The sequence below is a fragment of the Typopeltis vanoorti genome, chromosome 7, assembly GCF_054136105.1.
Source record: "Typopeltis vanoorti isolate ZY-2024b chromosome 7, IOZ_Tvanoo_1.0, whole genome shotgun sequence".
Taxonomy (NCBI): domain Eukaryota; kingdom Metazoa; phylum Arthropoda; class Arachnida; order Uropygi; family Thelyphonidae; genus Typopeltis; species Typopeltis vanoorti.
Genome location: NC_143555.1, coordinates 44,043,763 through 44,067,216, shown reverse-complemented (window position 1 = coordinate 44,067,216; position 23,454 = coordinate 44,043,763). Strand labels below are relative to the sequence as shown.

General features: G+C 35.2%; 1 protein-coding gene across 1 annotated transcript in view; it reads right to left on the bottom strand.

The window, feature by feature from the left end:
• The window catches only part of mIF2 (mitochondrial translation initiation factor 2), a 342,241-nt gene that overhangs the window by 186,976 nt on the left and 131,811 nt on the right, over positions 1-23,454 (bottom strand). The gene's annotated exons all lie outside the window — the stretch shown is intronic.

Sequence of the window (23,454 nt, the reverse complement as noted above, 5' to 3'; positions counted from 1 at the left end):
AGAGCTGGGTTCTTTACTTTTAGAGTAGTGAATGAGTGGAATGCGCTCCCTGAGTCTGTGGTGGATGCTGTGACAGTGAATGAGTTTAAGGCGAGGTATGATAGATACTGTATGAATGTCAAATAGTTGTGATGAATATGATTTGGGGCCTCCCTCGATGAGTCCAATGACTCCCTGGAGTTGCCCGTAATAATAGTAATAATAGTAATAACTTGCAGAATGCCTTCTGGTTCTTCCCCTCTCACCTTGTACTCTTTTTATACTCCTCTAAATTAATCTGATAAAATCCCCTTACTAACTTAAATATCTTTATCATATTACTCCTCCCCCATCCACCAAACTATGCAATCCACATCTCTTCAACCTCTATCCATAGACCAGGGTCGGTGTGAGAGTATCTGATGCTCCTAGGCAAAGAAAATTTAGGTGCCCCTATGCAATGTCTTTATGCAGTAATTAGTGCGTCATTTTTTTCGATACCCAAATTCGATTAGTGCTCCTATATACATCTTAAAAATAAATGTTACAGATTTTAAACATTTTCTGTCTATACATTTTTATGCCTAACTATTTTAAAAAATCACTCACCAGAATGAAATAATTTAGTTACCGATTTAAAACATTTTACAAAGTTATTTTTATTGCATACTACACTACTTCCATGTAAACTATATATACCAGGGTTCCCCAAACTGTGTTCTGTGGAAGATGAATAAGTGTTCTGCGAGAAGTTCCTGGAATTTGTCATTTTAGTTTTCTAAGCATTTTTTATGAATAAATATTTTATAGTGGAAATATTCTGAGGAGAATAATATTCGAGAATATGTAGAAAAGCTCGGACCCAGAAAGCTAATAACATTTGTATATCGTTAATTTTCACACATTGAAATTTTCAACATTTGAGAAAGAGAATACCAAATTATAACAATCGGCGGCGTATAATATTTTTCGTACAAGCGAAGTTTTTAAACAACAATGACTATTTAAACAGCTGACCATGAAGAAGAGAGAAGCAGTAAAATATGCAGAAGAGTAGAAGCAATAGGGTCATATCGTTGGTTGTATGAAAAAAAGAAACAAAATGCCTGCCAAACTACATTAGTTTATTTCTTTGTTAAGAAGTAGAATAATAAAATTTATATTCTGAATATGTTTTATAGTCTTTCAGCTTCATGATTTTACTTTAACTAGACCCTGAGACATCCCTTAATTCTTTTATAAAAAAAAATTAAGGTTCAAAAAAGAAATTTGAGGAACGAATTATACTTTTCCCCATAGGTTATTATATTCGATTAGTGCATTTTCGATTAATATGACTGTTGTAAAGAACGCATTAGGCGCACTAATCGAGAGATTGCTGTGTATATTTTTTTTTGCCATACTCACACGAGCACACGTACACCTACACATGTAGATATTTATAAAAATAATATCATTATGAACATTTATATATAAACATTTATATATAAATTTATTAATTAAAACCAATACATTTGTATACATATATGATTACTTCTAATATCTGTACAGCAAGAAAATTATTACATCTTAAATACAAAAATTATGAAACATTAATCTTTTGGGCTTTTGCTTTGGCAAAGTTTTAAATTAATTCATCTATATTGATTGTAGTTGCAATTTCATGCTCTACAGATATTATTGCTAGACCAGTGAGTTGTTCATGAGCCATCGTAGAGCCAGTGCAAGTTTTAATTTCGAGAAATTCCTTTCTGAACTTGCTACTGATACTGGCAATGTCGAAAAAATTCTCAGAGCAATAAACACATTTGGAACACTATTTTCTAAATTATTTTTGCATATGTATGACAGGACATCTAATGAGGAAGTATTTTCTGGAATTTGCCTTGCTATTATTTGTAATTCACTACATAAATCTGTTCCATCGATATCTCTAGAATTATCATGTGTGAAATAATTTTCCAATATCAAACATTTTTTAAGCAGTTCTGCTGAAGTAATTTTTTGGAATTCATATATATTTAAAAGAAAACCAAACTTTTCGTTAATTGTGGTAGACATGTGCTTGAATTTTTCATCAACAGATGCAATTGTGGTATCAATAATTGAAAAATAAAAATCTACCTTAAATTTTTCTTTAAAATCTGTTAAGAATTCATCCTCTGGTTCATACCCCAATTTTTTTTTTTTTTCTAAGTCTAACTGTTTCTTGTTCAAAATTAGATGTCACACCTAAGACCTCAGCGATTTTTTCCGCATCTGTTAACATCTTTTCAAATTCATCCTCATTTCGGATTTTCATTAAGAAATTCTTTGTATCATTAATACAATTTATGGCACCATTTATAGCAAGACTTGTATTCTGAAGTTGTTTACTTGTAAAGTTTATTTCAAAAAGTATATTATACCACATTACTAAGGATGCAATAAATCTGAACTTCCTTAAAGTTATAAAACTACTTGCGTCTAATTTCATGGTATTTTCACTTAATCCACATAAACTATCATCTTGAGATATTTCTTGCAGTGCTTCGCAAACATGAGACAAATTATATCTTGAGGGCTTTAATGAGTCAATTCGACTCTCTCATCGTGTATCACAGACTGGTTTGAGTATAAAATTACTTGTGTCTTTTGAGGTATTCCCATCGACGAGTCGAACCAGAAAACAATACATATAGACGATGTACCGCGTCAAAAAATGCTGTGGCATCTAAAGTATTAGCAGTGCAATTCACTACTAAATTTAATGAACGTGAACCACAGGGTATATACATTGCTCTCGGGTTAATATTTGAAATTCATCGCTGCACACCTTTTATACCACCTTTCATATTACTGGCATTATCGTATCCTTGACCTCATAAATCTTGTATTGGTAATGAAAATTTGTCTAGAGTTCCTAGTATTTCATTTGATAAATATTCTCCAGTTCAAAAAAAAAAAAAAAAAAAAAAAATCAGCTAACGCCTTTTTATTCCCGTATGGGAGTAGGTGAGGCCATTTAGCACTATCTAACTTTTTTGGAGACTGAGTGGGCAGTTCAATCTCCACTGGTACCAATCAGAGATAGATGGCCCAAGGCTATCACTAATTAAGCGGTACGCAGTGAAGAGAGACGGCTCAAATGTGCCGCCATCTCGTGGTCTAACCTAACTCTCGTGGTCTAACATGGCCTAACCCTAACACAATATATTTAATGCCTGAAATAATGTAGGTTCTACGGTCAATTTTCTTGAGTTTACAGGACGAAAAACCCGAGTTTCCGGGAGGAAAAACCCGCTTGCCCGTGCCAGAGATCGACTAACTCGGGAACCGGTCGAAAAAAGGCTTAGAAAAATTTCCTCTAGTCGCCGACTAGACTCGAACCCAAGTCCTCCTTCGTGCGGCCAAGCGCCATGGTGTGCAAACGCCACATCCACTGAGCTACACATTGTATTTTGAGGTGATATCTTGTACACAGATAAAAGTTGAATATAGATAAGCAGAATTTCACTAGATAGAAGTTGTATTTTTTATTTCTATAAATCCCAAAAAGTGTTATTTTATAGAAACTGTGCTATTACTAGTGTCTACGAATCAAAGTACTATGCTCGTTTGTTCCGTGTGACCAATGTCAGGTACAGTCAATAATTATGGAAAAATATTTTGTGGCAACAAGAGATTCTAAAATTTTATTTTTTATCGCACTGGAGAAGATGTTTATTATTTAATTTTGAATATCTTTTCCAAGATAATGCACACATGTATCTTTATCTTTTATTCTTCGAAGATGTTCATTCATTATTGGATCAAACTTGGCTAGAAATTCGACAAATTTCAAAAAATTTCTGTTTCCATACGAAAACAATGTCTCGTTGTTCCTCAAAATGATAAATTTTGAACAGCTAACGTCTGAACTAAAGCAAAGAGTCATTCTAATACTTGCACCCAATGTTTCTCCTCTTTTCTAATTATCTATATTATATAATATTCTAATAACTAGCAAGTTCTCTTCATCAATGGTTTCTTTTCTTTTATTCGAATTTCTAATTCTTTCCACTTATGGTAATCTTCAACATGTCTTTGACTTTTTTCATGTGCAGCTAAAATAGAAGAAGCATTTTTCCACTCCCTCAATCCAGAATCAGCAAGGTTAATCTGCCGTTGATCAAATAATAAACAGCAAAAGCAAAATGCAGAATCCGTGGATTTTGAATACAATAACCATAAACGCTGCATTGTCTCGCCGTTAAATACTCTTCGAGTATAATGAGTCATTGAAAATCTATTGTTATCTTTTGGAAAATCAAAATTATGAATCTGTTCAGGTCCATTTTTAACTAATAGTTGACGTAATTGATTGATATTGGAAAATTTTATGGTAATAAAGTTGCCAAGGTTTTTATGGTAACCAAGCTGCTGGATCATTAAAATTTAAATTTGTAAAATTAAATCCTTTTATGATTGGATCTGTAGAACAACCAGCTTCAGAATCAACAATACTCATATGATCTGTAGATTTCTCCTTTGATGTTTTTATCTAATTTTTGGTATCTGTAGAATTCTCCTCCAATTCATTAATCGAAACTATTCTTCTTGTATGCAATTACGATCTTCTTGGCAAAGATATTTTAAAAATGCACCTTATTGTTTTTTCAAACTTTCTTCTTTTTCTGTTTTATGTTTGTGATATTGAAAACCCGATTTCTTTTTATCCATTTTCAAAATCCAGTAACTGAAATATTTATAAATAAAAATAAACTTAATTATAAAAAACATGGACTTTAAACTATTCAGAAAGTCAAAAAATTTTTTTATACATTTACTTAATGAAGTATTCATCAATTATATAATACCTTATAAATTATAACTATATAACTTATCTATCATACATTTATAATCTAATAATTCAACAATCGTTTCTATGAATATAATTGACAAATTTCTCAAATGCATTTGACTTAGCGAATTGTGTAAATATTTTAACGTGTTTAAGTACAGAAAATGAGCATTCACCGCTAGCATTACAAACAGGCAGTGTCCAGGGCCGCATTTATACTTTTGGAGACCCGAGGCACAACAACATTATGAGGCCTCAAAAATAAGCACTTTTTTTAGTTTATTGAAAATAAAAGTCAACATTTCCATGATAACTAATTTTAATAACACAATACAACATTGGTATACATATATTTGCATTTTAAAAAGTATAAAAATAAATCAGTTCAAATTTAAATAAAAAAAAAATCAATAACTAAAAGGTTTTTTTTTTCTGGCTTTGGTTTTAGCAAATACAGTCATACCCCGACTTACGCAAATCCGGAGTTACGCGGTTTCTTATATGTACATATTCCCGTCCAATTTCACGCCTCACCACTAGTCATATCTTTTAGGCGCCAGTTGGGGTATGACTGTATATCTATAATGTCATCATAATTAATTGAGTCCATTATATCTAATTCAATGCATAATAACGACAGGTCTCTTGTTTTATTTTGGTGCAAGTTGCTTTTTAAATAATTGTATAAGGATAAAAGTTTAAAAAAAAAAAAAGAAATGCAATCAAATTAGGCCTGCTAATCAAAGTAAAAATAGGAACTTCATCGACTGTAAAGTTCAGATATTCTCACTAAAAATAAAAATTTTGAATTTACAGTAATAAAAATTGTAGCAAAAATTATTATATTTATGGAATTACAACATGGATCTAAATATAAATATAAAACGTTTTAGTTTGCAGTAACATGCACAGTATGCCTCCCTGGTTGACAGAATGGTTAATGTATCTGCTTTCCAACCACCCAACTTTAGGTGAAAGGTAAATTTTGTCACCTAGTGCGAGACCACCTTACTGGAGGCCTGGGATTCACATAAAAAACATATAATATATATATATATAGGATTAATTCAGTTCCAACTTTATCGCACAATTATTAAGATTTATTCAACTCCAGATTTGATTTTTTTAAGTTGCAGTAATAAGCATAATTCCAGCTTTAGTTAAAACGTAGAAGCAATTAATAGTAACAATAACTTGCTATGCTCGCTAACATCCACTTTTTTACTTGACATTTTACCCTAAAATAACTAGAATCTTGATGCACAAAAAAATGAACTGAAAAATCAATTTAATTTATAAATAATAATAAACTTCAAAATCAAATGCTCTGTTTGTGTGATATAGAAACTGCTCTTATCCACTAATTAATACAAATAGCAGCAGCACACAAAAAAAACCTCCGTTGTGTCAGAAACGTGTTTCAAAATGATCGCAAGTTCATTACTTGGCGATCTGTTATTTCCTAACAGGATTCTAGGAAATCACAGGGTGAAATATTCTTAAGAACGTTATGGATTAAGCTGACCATATATTTAATTTCTGGATTAAACTGCTAAGTCAGTGACTGGTCAATACAAGTCAAACATTTAGTAAGAGAAAATTTCCAGAGAAGGAGACTGGATATAATAAATTTAGTTTAATCCTTTATCCAAGTGTGAGCAAACAAAGTTTGCGCCTGAAAGTATCTTCAGGACTGGGGTAAGGTGGTACAACACTAGGACACTCCTTGCAAAGGTGGAGCAAGCTACCAACACTCCTATCTCAGTATCTCCCATAATGCAAAACACATCTCCTTGAAGATATGTCTAATGTTATGCATTAAGGGAAGAGCCACAACCCAGACTAGTTTCGACCTTTATTGAGGTCTCTTCAGTGGGAGCCAGGCCCAAGTGGAGATACCAGGCAGAAGTATTAGCAGGTCATCTCTACCTATAGGAGTTGCCAAATGGTGTGCCACCCTTTTTTAATAAACTTAAAAAATAAACTTTCAACATCTTTCTCTAAATCCAGAGTAATTTATTAAAAAAGGGTGGCACACCATTTGGCAACTCCTATAGGTAGAGATGACCTGCTAATGCTTCTGCCTGGTATCTCCACTTAGGCCTGGCTCCCACTGAAGAGACCTCAATAAAGGTCGAAACTAGTCTGGGTTGTGGCCCTTCCCTTAATGATAAAGAAAAATAAACTTTCAACACCTTTCTCTAAATCCAGAGTAATTTATTAAAAAAGGGTGGCACACCATTTGGCAACTCCTATAGGTAGAGATGACCTGCTAATGCTTCTGCCTGGTATCTCCACTTGGGCCTGGCTCCCACTGAAGAGACCTCAATAAAGGTCGAAACTAGTCTGGGTTGTGGCCCTTCCCTTAATGCATAACATTAGACATATCTGCAAGGAGATGTTTTGCATTATGGGAGATACTGAGATAGGAGTGTTGGTAGCTTGCTCCACCTTTGCAAGGAGTGCCCTGGTGTTGTACCACCTTACCCCAGTCCTGAAGATACTTTCAGGCGCAAACTTTGTTTGCTCACACTTGGATAAAGGATTAAACTAAATTTATTATACTCTAACCAAGTGAAAAATAAACTTTCAACATCAAGGAGATTGGAATTTAGTAATATTGATAAGAACAATAGTCCAGGTATTTCAGAAGTGAAAACCATCTGTGACAAAATGAAACTAGTTTATTTAATTAAAAACACAAAAATACAACCAATTTATTAAATATATCTTCATAGAGTTCATAATTAAAAGGACTCTAATAATAATAATAATAGATTTTTACAGATGTGTCTCATCTTGTTTTGGTATTATCAAAATTATCAAGTTATTCTGAAGCATTATGAATTTTGCTTTTATTATTATGCCACTAATATTTCTTCAAATGCGGCACTTTTTACAACAAAACTGGATAAGTTATGTTGAATACATGTTTCCAAATATACTCAAAATACCTTTGACCTAATAAAAGTGTAGAATGCTGATGAAACTTCATCAGCATTCTATCTATTAAAATGCGATTATCCACCCCCCCACCCACCGTTAACGGATTATTGTCTTTATGTGCACTGTATTACTTGGAATTTCTTTACTGTCCAACGATATTTGACCCTTTTTTGCTGCAGAATTTATTTATTGTCTCTCTTCCCAAATAAAAATGAATTTCACATTTGCAAAAATAAATAATCAAAACGTTTGTTTACATTGGAAATATTATGTCAAATATTTATATTTTTTAAATAACATTTATTGAAATAAATATGACATTTTACTTTCTTTCCTTGCAAAATAAAATTATATGGGTCGCACATTTCAATTTTAGGAACGATTTTTTTTTATTTTTTTAATGAACAACAAATGATGTTAAACTGCATTACTTTTGATTTCCGATTCAGAGATTCTTTGCCTTTGTCTTTTGCTTGAAACTGCTTTGGAAAAATAACGAATTCAAACAAAAAGAAAGTGCACATATGTTATCTAGCAGTATTTTGTGTGTGTGTGTTGATAATTTTTGGGAGGGGGGGGGGGAGTTAGCCATTAAAGGCGAATTAATTCTGTTATGAAAATTTTGGAAATAAAATTTCATTTTGATGCATGCACCTACACATGTTTAGAAGGATAAAGTATAGGGAAAATTTTGCTACTTCAAAACTGCCCATAATACCGAAAATATGTGCATAACAGTTGACTTCATAACTGCCGTTTATTTCGATTTATAGGGCGTGATTGGGGGAAACCAAGAAAGTTGAAATGCAAAAACCTACAGATTACGTTTATAAAAATTATGCATTAAATGATATGATTCAAGATTTACATATGATTCTCTATAAAGCAAAATTTAAAAGTACGAACCTTCAAACTAAGATTATGAATAAAAAAGAAAACTTAATTTAGAAAAGATTGAGGCTGTATTCATTTTTAGATTCGGATTTTCATGAATTTATAAAATAATTGTTTGACAAAAATAATTAGCCAAAAAATTGATAGCGACATTGATCTTCCATAGTGATACAATATGAAGTGAAGAAAGTATGCAAGAATTTCTTATTTTGCGCTGGCATTAAAAACTATAATTATACGATAAAAACAAGCAGCAAAATGAATATAATCATAGGTATTTAGTCTGATATAACTTAGATTCCAGTTATTGAGCAAACGGCAAGCAAATGCATTTCTTGCTGTAGGCAACTGAACATAGCTACTACATATGCCAAGTAATCTAGTTAAGTGTTCTTTTCAGCGTGAAGGATTATTGCACCTTCTAATAGACATGACTGTCAAACTACACTTCTTATCCATGTTCTTTCAGCAGGTGGACTGAATATTATCCAGGTTTGCTGGACGTATATACACGTACAGCAAAGAAATTGTAAGCTTACATACATGAATTTTATGGAATACAGGACCATGTTCTTTCAGCAGGTGGACTGAATATTATCCAGGTTTGCTGGACGTATATACACGTACAGCAAAGAAATTGTAAGCTTACATACATGAATTTTATGGAATACAGGAGTTCCTGTTAGTTTTATATAGTTTTATATGTAGCAAAATCTGGCGCCCCGAAGTCTTGGTGCCCATAGGCGATTGCCTAGGTTCGCCTAATGATAAAACCGGCCCAGCCATAGACAACATTCCAGAGTCCTAATATTGTCTTAGTCACTACTTCTCTGGCCACTCTCCAATGTTTCCACACCACAATGAAAACTGGGCAACCAAACCCGAGCACAATAGTTTACCTGTGGTCTGCCTAGTGCTTTATACAGTGGCAAAACCACCTCTCTATTCCTACATGTTAGTGTATATCTTATCATAGTGGCATTACGATGCACACAGTCTTTGCAACACTTGCAATATGCCCTCTAAACTTCAGTCTACTATCAAGCATCACAGGTAAATCTTGAATCATATCCACTCTCTGCATTATAGCACCATCAATATAGTAAACTGTCATGTATCTCTGCACTCCAAAATGCAACACAAACCTGTTAACATTAAAACTGCAATCCTTCTTATTTGCCCAAGCTAAAAGTCAATTCATATCTTCCAAGAAAATTAATATCAGCAGTACTCTTTATAATTCTTCCCAACTTTGCATCATAGTAAACAATTGAAGAGTCCTAGTCAATCCACATGTAATATTATTAAGAAATAATACACCATAACACCATGGAGTTCTGAGAACTCCATGGTGGACACAAGCAGTTAAAGAGACAATGAAGGAAAAGAAGAAATCATATCAAAAGATCCTGGCAGAAAAGTCAGTTTGTGCTCTTAGAGAATACAGAGACAAATGTAAGAAAGCTAATCACTGAGTAAAACTAGCTCATGGGAAAACTTTGGTAAGAACATAGAAAATAAATATCAAGAAGGTGACAAAATATTTTAGAGGTCGTTGTTGAAGAAGCTTAGAAATGGAGGAAAGTTTGCTGTAAAAGGAATTAGAGACGATAAAGGTAATATGAAAACTGGAGAAAAGATATCCTTGAAGTATGGAGTAATTACTTCGAAAAATTGCTAAATGAAACAAGCAGTGATAGCACAGTGGTAAAAAACACTGATCAGGCATGCAATCAGGAATACAAATCCATACTTAAAGTAGAAAAAGCCATCAAAAGTCTGAAATGTGGAACGGCAGCAGGAGTAGATGATATTCGACCAGAAATGCTGAAGTATGGAGGTATAAAAGTCTTACAGTGGCTGCACTGCATAGTTCAGAGGGCCTGGACAGAGAGACAAATTCCAGATGATTGCAGTAAAGCTCTCATAGTACTGACATATATAAAAAGGGAAATAAAACTGAATGTGAGATTACAGAGGTATTTCTCTACTGAGTGTTGCTGGTAAGATTTATGCCAGTATACTTGAGAAACAATTGAGAAGGATTGTGGAAGAGAAGAATGGTGAAGAACAAGTTGGATTCAGGCCAAATAGAGGCTGTTAGGATAAGATTTTCACTTTACGAGAAATAGTTGAGAAATCATGGGAATATAACAAATATCTGTATTTAAGTTTTGTAGATCTAGAAACCGTCGTTCAAAAAACGACATTAAATACCGAATTGCTAAGGCAACCGTGGCCCTACAGAAGTTAAAACCATTATAGGGAGTTAACAGATTAGCAATCCCAACCAGACTAAGACTAATTGACACCTTGGTGAATTCTGTCCTCTTGTATGGTTGTGAGGCCTGGACTTTATTGAAGGAAGATGAGAGGAGACCTCTGTCTTTCGAAATGAAAACTTACAGAAGACTTTTGAGAATTCCCTATACCGCTCACGAAACCAATGAAATTGTCCGAAAACTGACTGATTCAATAGATGGGAGAAAAAGGGAAAATATTCTGACATCATCAGAAGAAGACAGATGAAATGGTTCGGACATGTGGAGAGGGCTAATGGCATTCCAAAGCAAGCACTAGAAGGAATCATTCCGGGATCAAGGGTTAGGGGCTGACCTCAATTAAAATGTACTGATAACATCAAAAAATGGACAAATTCCTCTCTTTCTCAACTGACATCAAGAACAAGAAAACGAGACGACTGGAGAGGCTAGCAAAGAGTATCACCTAACAGCCATGAATGACCCAACGGTTCATTTAGGACTAAGGGAGAAGAAGAAGATCTAGAAAAAGCATACGACAAGGTGCCAAGAGAGAAGCTATTCAAAACGCTACAGTTGTATGGTGTCAGTGGGGACATTATATCAAGCAATACTTAGTCTTTATTTGAGTTATAAGTCAGCAGATTGAATTGAAGGAAGTACAGGAAGGTGGTTTAATGTTAAATTTGGTGTGAGACAAAGATGCACATTATCCCCTCTGCTATTCATTATCTATATGGATTACATTATGAAGGAAAGTGGTATTAAATCTGATATCAAAATTGGAGATGTTAATGTCAGCTCTTTACTTTATGAGGATGATGTTATACTTCTAAATAAATCTGCTACAAGTCTGCAAGATTCCGACTAAATCGAATAACTGTTGTAATAGATATGGTATAAAGGTAAGCAATAACAAGACAAAGACAAGGAAAATACACAGGAGCATTGAAAATATCAACTGCATTGTGAATATAAAACCTATAGAACAAGTAAAACATTTCAGCTACTTAGTCACGATTTTTAGTGAAGAAGGTAAATTAAATATGGAAATAGACAGCAGGATCAATAAAGCTGGTATGGTAGGAAGTCAATGAATAAATTTATATGGAATAAGAGAGAAATTAGTCAAAACACTAAATTAGCTGTATACAGTGTTCAAACCAGTTTTAACTTATAATAAATTTAGTTTAATCCTTTATCCAAGTGTAAGCAAACAAAGTTTGCACCTGAATATAGCTTCAGGACTGAGGTAAGGTTGGTGCAACACCAGGCAACTCCGAGCAAAGGTGGACTAAGCTCTCATCACTCCTAGTCTCAGTATCTCCCATAATGCAAAGCACATCTTCTTGCAGACATGTATACTGCTATGCATTAAGGGAAGGGCCACTACCCAGACCGGTTTCGACCTTTATTGAGGTCTCGTCAGTGGAAGCAGACCCAAACATGGAGATACTAAGGCAGAAGCAATAGGAGAGGTCATATTTACTTATACGGGTTGCCAACCGGTGTACCACCTTATTATTGAATTACTCTGGATTTAGAGAAAGATGTTGGAAGTTTATTTTGCACTTGGTTAGACTATAATAAATTTAGTTTAATCCTTTATCCAAGTGTAAGCAATCAAAGTTTGTGCCTGAATATATCTTCGGGACTAAGGTGAGGTGATGCAACACCAGGCAACTCAGAGCAAAGGTGGACCAAGCTTTCATCACGCCTTGTCTCAGTATCTCCTATAATGCAAAGCACATCTCCTTGCGGAGATGTCTACTGCTATGCATTAAGGGAAGGGCCACTACCCAGATCGGTTTCGACCTTTATTGAGGTCTCGTCAGTGAGAGGCAGACCAAACGTGGAGATGCTAAGGCAGAAGCAATAGGAGAGGTGATATTTACCTATACTTATTACTATACCTAGTAATATATGTTGAAATATATGAATATTCAACTGTATATTTCAAGGGCAATGCCTTAGAAAGTGGACTGGCATTTGATGTGGTTCCCATTTTAAAGAAATAGCGTAGAAGCTTTGTTTGTAAAATGTAAAGTGCTTTCGATTGTGTTTGAGCTTAACCAAATGCAAGTCTCAAGGACAGGGCAACAAAAGGCAGCAAACATCTAAGGATGTCCTGCATTTGGTAAATAAGATTGTTTTCGTGTGTTCTGTGAGAAACAGAAGTAATCAATAACTCTGTAGGTCAGATCTCCTTTTGCATGGAAATATTAGGGGTTCTCAACCCTCAATCCAAGGACCTGAGGAGAAGTATAAGAAAGGATCAGGAAAAACTCCAAGGGTGCAAGTATGCAGAAACGAGGAAAGAAGGCAGTCTCCATTCATGGTGTCTTGATCCAGCATCGCGGACGCAGGTCCATTAGAAGTCTGGAGAGAAGCCGAGAGATATCGACGAAGAAGAGAAATCGGACCAGCATGCCTTCCCTCAAGCGCCGAAAACCGTCAGCTGACCTAGAAAGCATCGGCGTAATATGCATCAAGCCCCAGGAGTCCTCCACGATGCAACACCGCTAAAGGAAAGAAGCTCGCACGAATGTTGAGGCCCAGGATGGGAAAAGCAGTCAGTAGAACCATAAAGAGATAAAGAAAAAAGCCAATTAAGATATGTGTGTCAGCGAAGAACTGTGAGTAGAATTTTATGTGTTTGTTTAAAATTATGGAAGATAGACTGATAGTTCACAGGAAACTTTCAAAGTTTAATTGTGATTGTTTGTTCTGGACTAAGAAGCTGAAGATTGATTTGTATAATTTAGATATGAGAAACTTGTTAATTGAAGTATATATATTGCATGAACAAATTAGTATTGGAATGAGATCATAGATTTTTGAATGATAGTATTGCTGTATATTTTAATGTGTGTGTACAATTACAGAAATATTATAATTCTTAGCTTTTAATTTTTAGAAAGAGTCAATTCATTTAAGATACTGTATAATTGCATCGTAGTGTAATAAATATGTTTGTTATGTTAAAGAATGTGTATTCACTGATACTTAATCCAATACACTGTTTCTGAAAAAATACAAACCTGTGAGCAGAGGTAAATAAGAGTAGCCACGACTGTCAATAAAGCTTAAGATAGATCTAGAGATATTCTGCAGGTAATCTCAATTATATTTAATACCTATAAAGGGGAATCTTGGTGGCACAGTCGTAACATTAAATAAATTTTCCAAGGTTCTCAAAGCACTAGAAATTAGATAACCTGTAGTAATTTAAGGTAAAGAGTAAAACCGTAATAACAGAGAAAAGAGAACATAAAGTAAATACTAGCATAATATTAAAAAGGAACAACAGACAATACGTATACAATGGCGCAGTAGTCGACAGGATATAATTCACAATAACCGAGATAAATAAGAGTGGATCAAAACACTTTGAATAAGGATCAAGGTGACAAAGATTTAAAACATTCAGAAAATTAAATTTTTGTAAAGCATGAATGTGGATAACATGAATTCGGAAGCTACAAGTAGTAACAAGATGGGTGATAGAGAGTTTTTTAGGATGATCAGTCCTCACCTCATCATCCCAGAATTCTCTGGAGAGGACCACGATGATGTTTTGTCCGTTTTTAATTTAGCTGAAGAGTTTAGAAGATTAGAAAACTAGTTGGACTTACAGCTGCTAATCCTACTGAGGAATAAACTGGTCGGAAGGGCCAAGAATTTCTTGCATTCGTCTCCGGTTCTCCGAGACACCTTGGAATACAAGAAATTCAATGACACCCTGACTTCCCAGTTCTCCAAGGTACAAAGTGTGGGTCCTAACCTATGGAAACTGCAAAAATGTGCTCAGGAGAGAAAGGAGACGGTCACTGAATTTTATAACAGACTATTAAAGTTGGCGAATAGTCTAAGTGTCTCCGACGAAGAAAAGGACCACCTCGATTGGGCTGTTTTACACCAGTTCAGGCTGAGATTAAAGGAGGAGTTCAAGGAAACTGCATACAAGAAAAAGATCAAAAACTTAGAAGAGTGTTTCCTTGCAGTGAAGGAGAAGGAAGAGAGATGAGGTGACTCCATCCCGCCTTGAGTGCCAACCAAGTATGTGCCATAAAGAAAGAAATTTATTTCAAAAGCGACGCAAAGCGCGAAGAGGACCCAGATACCCAAACGGGAAAGTTAAGCGAACACTGAAAGGAGAAAAAGGAGGACAAAACCAATATAATTGTAATAAACAAAGCAGACCATGGGAGAATAATCACTAAGGAATGTGTAGTTTCCTCAGACATGGGGCAATTACGGTCACTGATAATGCAGGAGGTCGAAAGACTACAACAACCTATGATGAAATGGATCAATTTACTGATCAAGCAGTTGGAGGAACTCGGATAAAAATTCTTCAAGAAACCTCACATCACGAGAGGGAAGACAACAAAAGGAAGAATAAGAGGGAGCCCCTCCAGTGTTACAATTGTAACAGGTTTGGGCATATCGCCTAGAACTGTTTCAAAAATAAGAGACCCCCCCCCCCCCCCACTAGAGACATGCAGTATGTGTCCAATTTTGAGTTCACTCGCTGCCACCCCACTAACAGGCCAAGGAATAGGAGGAAAGGAATTAGAGAGCAGAATAAGAATTCCATCATTCAGGATGAAATAAAAAGAATACCATGCAAATATTCTATTAGATACCGGTTCCCAAGTTTCCGTGATTACTGGGACATTTTTCAAAAGAATAAGTTCCCACAAACCAGACAGTGTAACTATGCTAAGGAGACCTATAAAATTGATGGGAATTTAAAGTTCCACAATATGCGCTCAGAGAAAGATGTGGGTAAAAATGAGGTTGCCTGATTTTAATATGAATGTCTCACAAGAGCTATTGATTCTTCCTGAGACTTCACGTCCAAAAGTTCAGGTGATCTTAGGAACTGATTTCTCAAAGAAAATAAGTTCTCATGTGATTTCATCACCGGAGATGTTTCCTTAATGGGAATTTGACTGTCCAGTAGAAGGGGAAACAATCACAGGATGCAGACATTGGAAGTCAGAACTGGAAGGGATCAGGGAAACAGGTACAAATATGAAAGTAGGGTTCAGAATAAGCAAGCTGAAGCTGTGTGTCGCAAAGACAACACTTAGACCTTTCCCGATTCCTCAATAGAAAGGGATCACCCTCAGGAGGTTCTGAATGAAGCCTACCTTATTTCTAGTGTTAAGGTGGCAGACAGTCAGAAGGAAGGGAAGGAGCCTGAGAAAGAAATCAGGGATCATACCGTCGAGGTGCACATAATTGAAAAGGATCAGAAGAACTACAACAGACATCCTCATCATCAATTTCACAAAAGAAAGGTTACTCCTATGGCTACAAGAAGAAGAAGTCGAGTATGGAGAGGAGGCAATAACCTAAACAATGTCAAGTCAGAGATACACAGTAATATACAAGGAAGAAGGGGGGGGGGGAGAGACAGTAGGTTGGAAAATATCGAAAGAAGAGAGTTCCATCAAACGAAATATTTCCAAAAATCTATGAAGGTTAACAAAACTAGTTAACATCCACCCCAGAGAATGAGCGGCAGACAAATGCAAAAGAAAAAAAAAATTCATCCACATTCTTGGCTAAATTTTTTTTTCATGAAGGAGTTGGCCTTTGTAAAATTCGATGCAGAAGAAATTTTTTTTCTTAACTTTGCATCGACTTTTACAGAGGTCATGAATATTGTATAAAGAAGGATATTGTAATTTAACACTGATTGTAAATTTTGTTACGAATTTTTTATATGAGGTATATATTAACTCTGTAGTTGTAAAAATTTTGTGATTGAAAAACCATGCAATTATATGTTGAAACTGTAGGAATGTTAAACTGTATATTTCAAGGGCAATGCCTTAGGAAGCAGCCTGGCATTTGATGTGGTTCCAATTTTAAAGAAATAGCTTAGAAACTTTGTTTGTAAAGTGCTTTCAATTGTGTTTGAGCTTAACCAAATGCAAGTTTCAAGGACAGGGCAACAAAAGGCGGCGAACTTCTAAGGATGTCCTGCGTTTGGTAAATAAGATCGTTTTTGTGTGTTCTGTGGGAAACAGAAGTAATCGACAACTCTGAAGGTCACATCCCCTTTTGAGCAGGAACCTGAGGAGAAGTATAAGAAAGGATCAGGAAAAACTCCAAGGGTGCAGGGTATGCAGAAACGAGGAAAGAAGGCAGTCTCCTCTCGTGGTGTCTCAATCCAGCATCGCGGATGCGGTCCGTTAGAACTCTGAAAGGAAGCCGAGAGATATCGACGGAGAAGAGAAGTCGGACCAGCATGCCTTGCCAGTAAGCTAGTCTGCCATGTGCATCGAGCACTGAAACCGTCGGCTGACCTAGAAAGCATCGGTGTAATATGTATCAAGCCCCAAGAGTCCTCTACAATGCGACACCACTAAAGGAAAGAAGCCCGCACGAAAGTTGAGGCCCAGGATGGAAACATTAGTCAGTGGAACTGTAAAGAGATAAAGAAAAAGTCAGTTAAGATATATGTGTCAGAGAAGAACTCTGAATAGAATTTTGTGTTTGTTTATGCTAGTATTTCCTTTATGTTCTCTTTTCTCTATTATTATGGTTTTACTCCTTACCTTAAATTACTACATAAAATTCTATTCATATTAGCGTAAAATCATTATGGAAGATAGACTGATAGTTCACAGGACAGTTTCAAAGTTTAATTGTGATTGTTTGTTCCGGACTAAAAAGCTGAAGATTGATTTGTATAATTTAGATATGAGAAACTTGTTAATTGAAGTATATATATTGCATGAAACAAATTAGTATTGGGATGAGATCATAGATTTTTGAATGATAGTATTGCTGCATGTTTTAATGTGTGTACAATTACTGAGATATTATAATTCTTGGCTTTTAATTTTTAGAAAGAGGCTTTTAATTTTTCGTTTAAGATACTGTATAATTGCATCATAATTTAATAAATATGTTTGTTATGTTAAAGAATGTGCATTCACTGATTCTTAAATCCAATGCAATGTTTCTAAAAAAATACGAACCTGTGAGCGAAGGTAAGTAAGAGTAGCCACGACTGTCAATAAAGATTGAGATAGATCTAGAGAGATTCTGCAGGTAATCTTAATTATATTTAATACCTATAAAGGGGAATCTTGGTGGCACAGTTGTAACATTAAATAAATTTTCCAAGGTACTAGAAATTAGATAACCTGTAGTAATTTAAGGTAAAGAGGAAAACCATAATAATAGAGAAAAGAGAACATAAAGTAAATACTAGCATAATATTACAAAGGAATAACGGACAATACGTTTACACTGCTACCTCCTTTCAACTGAAATATAATAATATTGGATAAAACGATCAGCCAATTAGCAAGACTCCTCTTATTACAACAAAATGAAGCTCGGGTCTTTGCATATTCTTCTCCTGCATCAACCAAATCTCACTACTGCTGATCATTTGATGTGATCAAATGAAAATTTTGGTAATATCTGGAAAGTAAAACGTTCCATTAAGGTGGTCATATAATAACCATAATATATTGTGGCAAGTCTATGAGATCCAAAAACTCGCTGACGGGTGAAAAACAGGAGAAGACATGATAGAAGCATATAATTTATTAAAACAGTTTCATAGGATTGCACTGAAGACATTTTTCATTATGTGGTGGGAAGAAAGAGAACGAATAAAGATGACCCATGGAAATTGTGTAAGAGTGTGGTTATCAAGGACTAGATATTTTTGCTTGGAAGTTGGTGAATTGGGTAGAATGCGCTGCCAGAGGTGGCATGGAGTGCTTCATCAGTGAATGAGTTTAAGGACAGATATGATACGTATTGTGTATACTAGGGTTTCCCAAATTGTGTTTGGCAGAAAGTGAATAAGTGTTCCGTGATGTCAGTGACCAAGTCGTGTATTTTTAAACACAGAAGTAATTCAGGAAAAGGAATACCGCTGTTTATGAACAGGTCATAAAAATTGCCTGCAAGCCGATTACAACAATGGGAGGCATATCCTGTGTTCTCAAAACTGAACGAAATAACATCTGTGTTGTAAATGTTAGTGACCAATCAGCATTATATAAAGAAAATTTTTCCACTGAAATTGAAAATCAAGGTAGTCTGTATCCGGTTCTCAAATCTAGTAATATTGAATACTTTCTTCGCACGTTTGTACTGTAGGGTGAAAGTGCTTGTTTTGAAACCGTAGTACCATGATTTTTTAAAAGTAACAGGCCTACAGATTTAAATTTTAATATGAATAAGAGAAAAAGGACTTTGTTTAATTTTGGTGTTAAGAAATCTCTTATTGAAGGTGTTTGTGATGCAACAGATAGTGATTCATCCACCTACAGCCTACAAAGTGATCTCCAGGATGTACAAAACGAGGGGAAAACTACCAGTACACAGGAGAAACAGTCTGCATTCACTCGTAAGTACTTATAATAATATTATAAATTTTTGGTGATCAGAATGGGATATGTCAATGAAAATCAGCAGAAATTAATTTAATGATGTTGGCCTGAGCAAACTACAATATGCTACAAGATTTCATTAGTCCAGTGATTGATAACTGATTTAAATGTAATTTTATATTTGTCAACATATCACACCATATACATAAATGTACTAATACTCTTTACGATTATGTCATAATTAATAACAAGGTGTTCCATTTAAATTTCAGGATTTGTGAAGTGTTCTGCCGTAGGAAAAATCTGGGAAATGTATATAATGGCTAGTACAAGAATAATGGATCTCTCATAATGAGTGTTCTAGTTCCATGGAGAATACTAACATATATAAATATATTAATATTATCCAATATTATATATATATATATAAAATACTGGATAAAACAATCAGCCATTTTACTCATTGTACAATTAGCTTTCACTAATTATAGAAGGGATGAAAAAAGAAGACAGGTGATAAGAACGTTATTTAATACTGAGAGAGAGAGAGAGAATTAAGGGAAAGGAAGAGAGACAGTGGAATAAGTTATACACACCATCTACACGCCAAGTTCTCGGCCTAACAATGAAAAAACGAATTTATAATTTCAAAATTATTTTTATTTTTTGCCATAATCTCCCCTAAGACTAATACATTTATTCCAGTGATGCTCCAGTGCCATTATCCAGTCAATGTAGTGATTGTCAGTAAGATCTGCAAAATACCCCTCTACAGGCAATCACCTCTTGATTCGAAGAAAAACACTGACCAGCGAGGAAGAGTTTAGTTTTGGAAAGAGATAGAAGTTAGATGGAGCCAAATCTGAGGAATAGGGTGGATGTCTCAACAATTCACAGTGCAGATCCCTTAATTTTTCCCATTGCCAAAACACCTTTATGGGCAGGTGCATTTTCCTGATGAAAGTTGATTTTTTTCCCTCTGCAAACCGGGTCTTTTCTCACAAACTTTTTTGTCTAGTCTGGTAAAAAGATCAGAATATTTCCCGGTTATTGTTTTACCCTTTTAAAGATAATTCATAAACAAAATGCCTTTAGTATTCCAAAACACCGATGCCATGATCTTTCCTACTGATGGAACCGACTTTCTCTTCTTTGGCGCTGAACAACCAGCTTCTGTCCACTGCTTTGACTGCTGTTTGGATTCTGGTATGTAATGGTGAATCCAAGCCTCATCCATAGTAATAAATCAACACACAAAATAATTTTATTTTTGTTAAAACGCTCCAAGTACTGTTCAGAGATTTTCATGTGAGTGCATTTTTGATCTGCTGTGAGCAAGCGTGGCACCCATCTTGCACAAAGCTTTTTCATTTGCAATTCTTCATGCAAAATATATCCTAAACGTTCTTTTGAAATGCCTATAGTCCCAGCAATTTGATGCACTCGATCAATGATTTCTGGTGTTACAATTTTTGGATGTCCTTCACGTGGATCATATTCAAGATTAGTACGGACATGTTTAAACATTTCTTATTTGTTGACAATGAAGGAGAAGAGTGCCCATACATTTTTTTATGAACTTCGAATGAATTTCTTTTGGCATTAAACCTTCTTATAACCTTCTCAAAGGATTTTATAACCGCACGATACTCAATTTTATCCATTTCAATGGATACAAACAACACTTTTGCTTCAGACAGCTGTATAAAACGAACTACTTGATAGAGTTACTTGCAATTTCACATGGATGCTTATGACAGATGTACCAACTTAGAAAAAAAAATTTCTACTGATAGTGTTGCCATCTATGGTTGAGGCCATGAACTTTTCAGACTACTCTCCTAATATGCAAAAAATGTCAGATTAGGTCAGAAACCTTGGTCGGTTTCTCAGCATTCCTTTAAAGCACCCCAGAAAGAGATACACATACTGGGGCGCGTTAAAGGAATGCGGAGAAACCGACCAAGGCTTCTGATCTAATCTCCAATCCTCACCTTCTCGTGGTGCACCCTGTTAGGTATCTACTTGGATACCGAATGAATGAGAATAAGTTGGCAATTTGGGATTTAGCCAACCAAATTGTATTCTTACTAGCTTAAACCAAAATATAAAATGATGGTATAACATGACAGAATTTCATACTGGGTGGGGCGTTGCCCAGATAAACAGGGCCCATGTGGATTTTGACATGGAACCAGGGGGAACAGTGAAAAGTCAGCTACTGGAACAAATCCTGAAACACACACCAACTCAACATTACCAGAGTTCAAGATCAGTCCTATCAACATAAGAAGCCTGAATGGCAAAGATGTTGGAAGTTTATTTTGCACTTGGTTAGACTATAATAAATTTAGTTTAATCCTTTATCCATGTGTAAGCAAACAAAGTTTGCATCTGAAAATTTCTTCAGGACTGAGTTAAGGTGGTACAGCTCTTGGTAACTCGTGGTAAAGGAGGACCAAGCTCTCATCACTCCTTGTCTCAGAATCTCCCGTAATGTAAAACACATCTCCTTGCGGACATGTATACTGCTATGCATTAAGGGAAGGGCCATGACCCAGAGTGGTGATACTAAGGCAGAAGCAATGGAGAGGTCATATTTACCCATACAAGTTGCCAACCGGTGTACCACCTTATTATTAAATTACTAACTTTGTTTGCTTACACTTGGATAAAGGATTAAACTAAATTTATTATAGTCTAACCAAGTGCAAAATAAACTTCCATCATCTTTCTCTAAATCCAGAGCAATTTAATAATAAGGTGGTACACCAGTTGGCAACTCATATAGGTAAATATGACCTCTCCATTGCTTCTGCCTTAGTATCACCACTCTGGGTCTGCCTCCCACTGACGAGACCTCAATAAAGGTTGAAACTGGTCTGGGTAGTGGCCCGTCCCTTAATGCATAGCAGTATACATGTCTGCAAGATGTGCTTTGCATTATGGGAGATACTGAGAGAAGGAGTGATGAGAGCTTGGTCCACCTTTGCTTCGAGTTGCCAAGAGATGTACCACCTTACCTCAGTCCTGAAGATATTTTCAGGTGCAAACTTAGTTTACTTACACTTGAATAAAGGATTAAACTAAATTTATTATGAATGGCAAAAAAATGGAGCTAGCTGAGCAATTGAATAAGTACCAGATTGACATAATACGGATGACTCAACCAAAAAAGATAAAATATGGTGAGATTTTTCTGAGCAATAAATACAAAATGTTATATTCAAGCAATGACAATCAGGGAAAAGAAGGTGTAGCTATAGTATTGAACACAAATTACAAGGCTAATCTTCTTCAATGGCAAGCAATGTCAAGTAGAGTGATGTGGGCAAATATCAGAATGGGGAACTGGACAATGAGACTTATTTGTGCATATGGTCCCACAGAAGATTCTACTAAGGTAGAAGTGGAGAAATTTTTTGAGGCTTTAGAGAAAGCAACTGACACAATGAAAAAGGAAAAGTTGGCTCCTGTGGGGGATCTAAATAGAGTAGGAAATGATTGTCAAACATACAAAAATATTTTGGGAAAATTTGGAGAAATGAGCAAAGCTAATAATAGTAGTAAATACCTGTTGGATTTCTGCTCAGTACATGGACTGGTTATTACTAACACAATGTTCCAACATAAAAATGTGCACAAATTCACATGGAGAGAAGAAGCAAGGAATAAGAAAAGTCTCATTGACTATGTTATTGTTGACAGTGATGTTTTCTCCCTGGTGCAGGACACGAGAGTGTACAGAGGATTTGAAATTGGAAGTGATCACTATTTAGTCTTGAGCAGGATAAAGTTGAATTTCATATTGAAAAGAATAACATGTAAGAAAGTTCTAAAGCGAATAAAAGTTGAGCAGCTGTCCCATGTGAATTGTAGACTAAAATACACAAACATTATTCAAGAAAAAATGAAACAGTTTGAGAACAGGAACCAAACCTTGGAGGTTCAGTGGCAAATCCTGAAGAAAACATTACAAATTGATTCAGCCAGAGAGGCATGTGGCGAGATTGTGTGCAAGGATAGAAAAATCAGAACTCTATGGTGGACACAGGAAGTTAAAGAGGCTGTGAAGGAAAAGAAGAAAGCATATCAAAAGTTCCTGGCAAATAAATCAGCTTGTGCTCTTAGAGAATACAGATACAAATGTAAGAACGCTAAATAAACTAGCTAAATA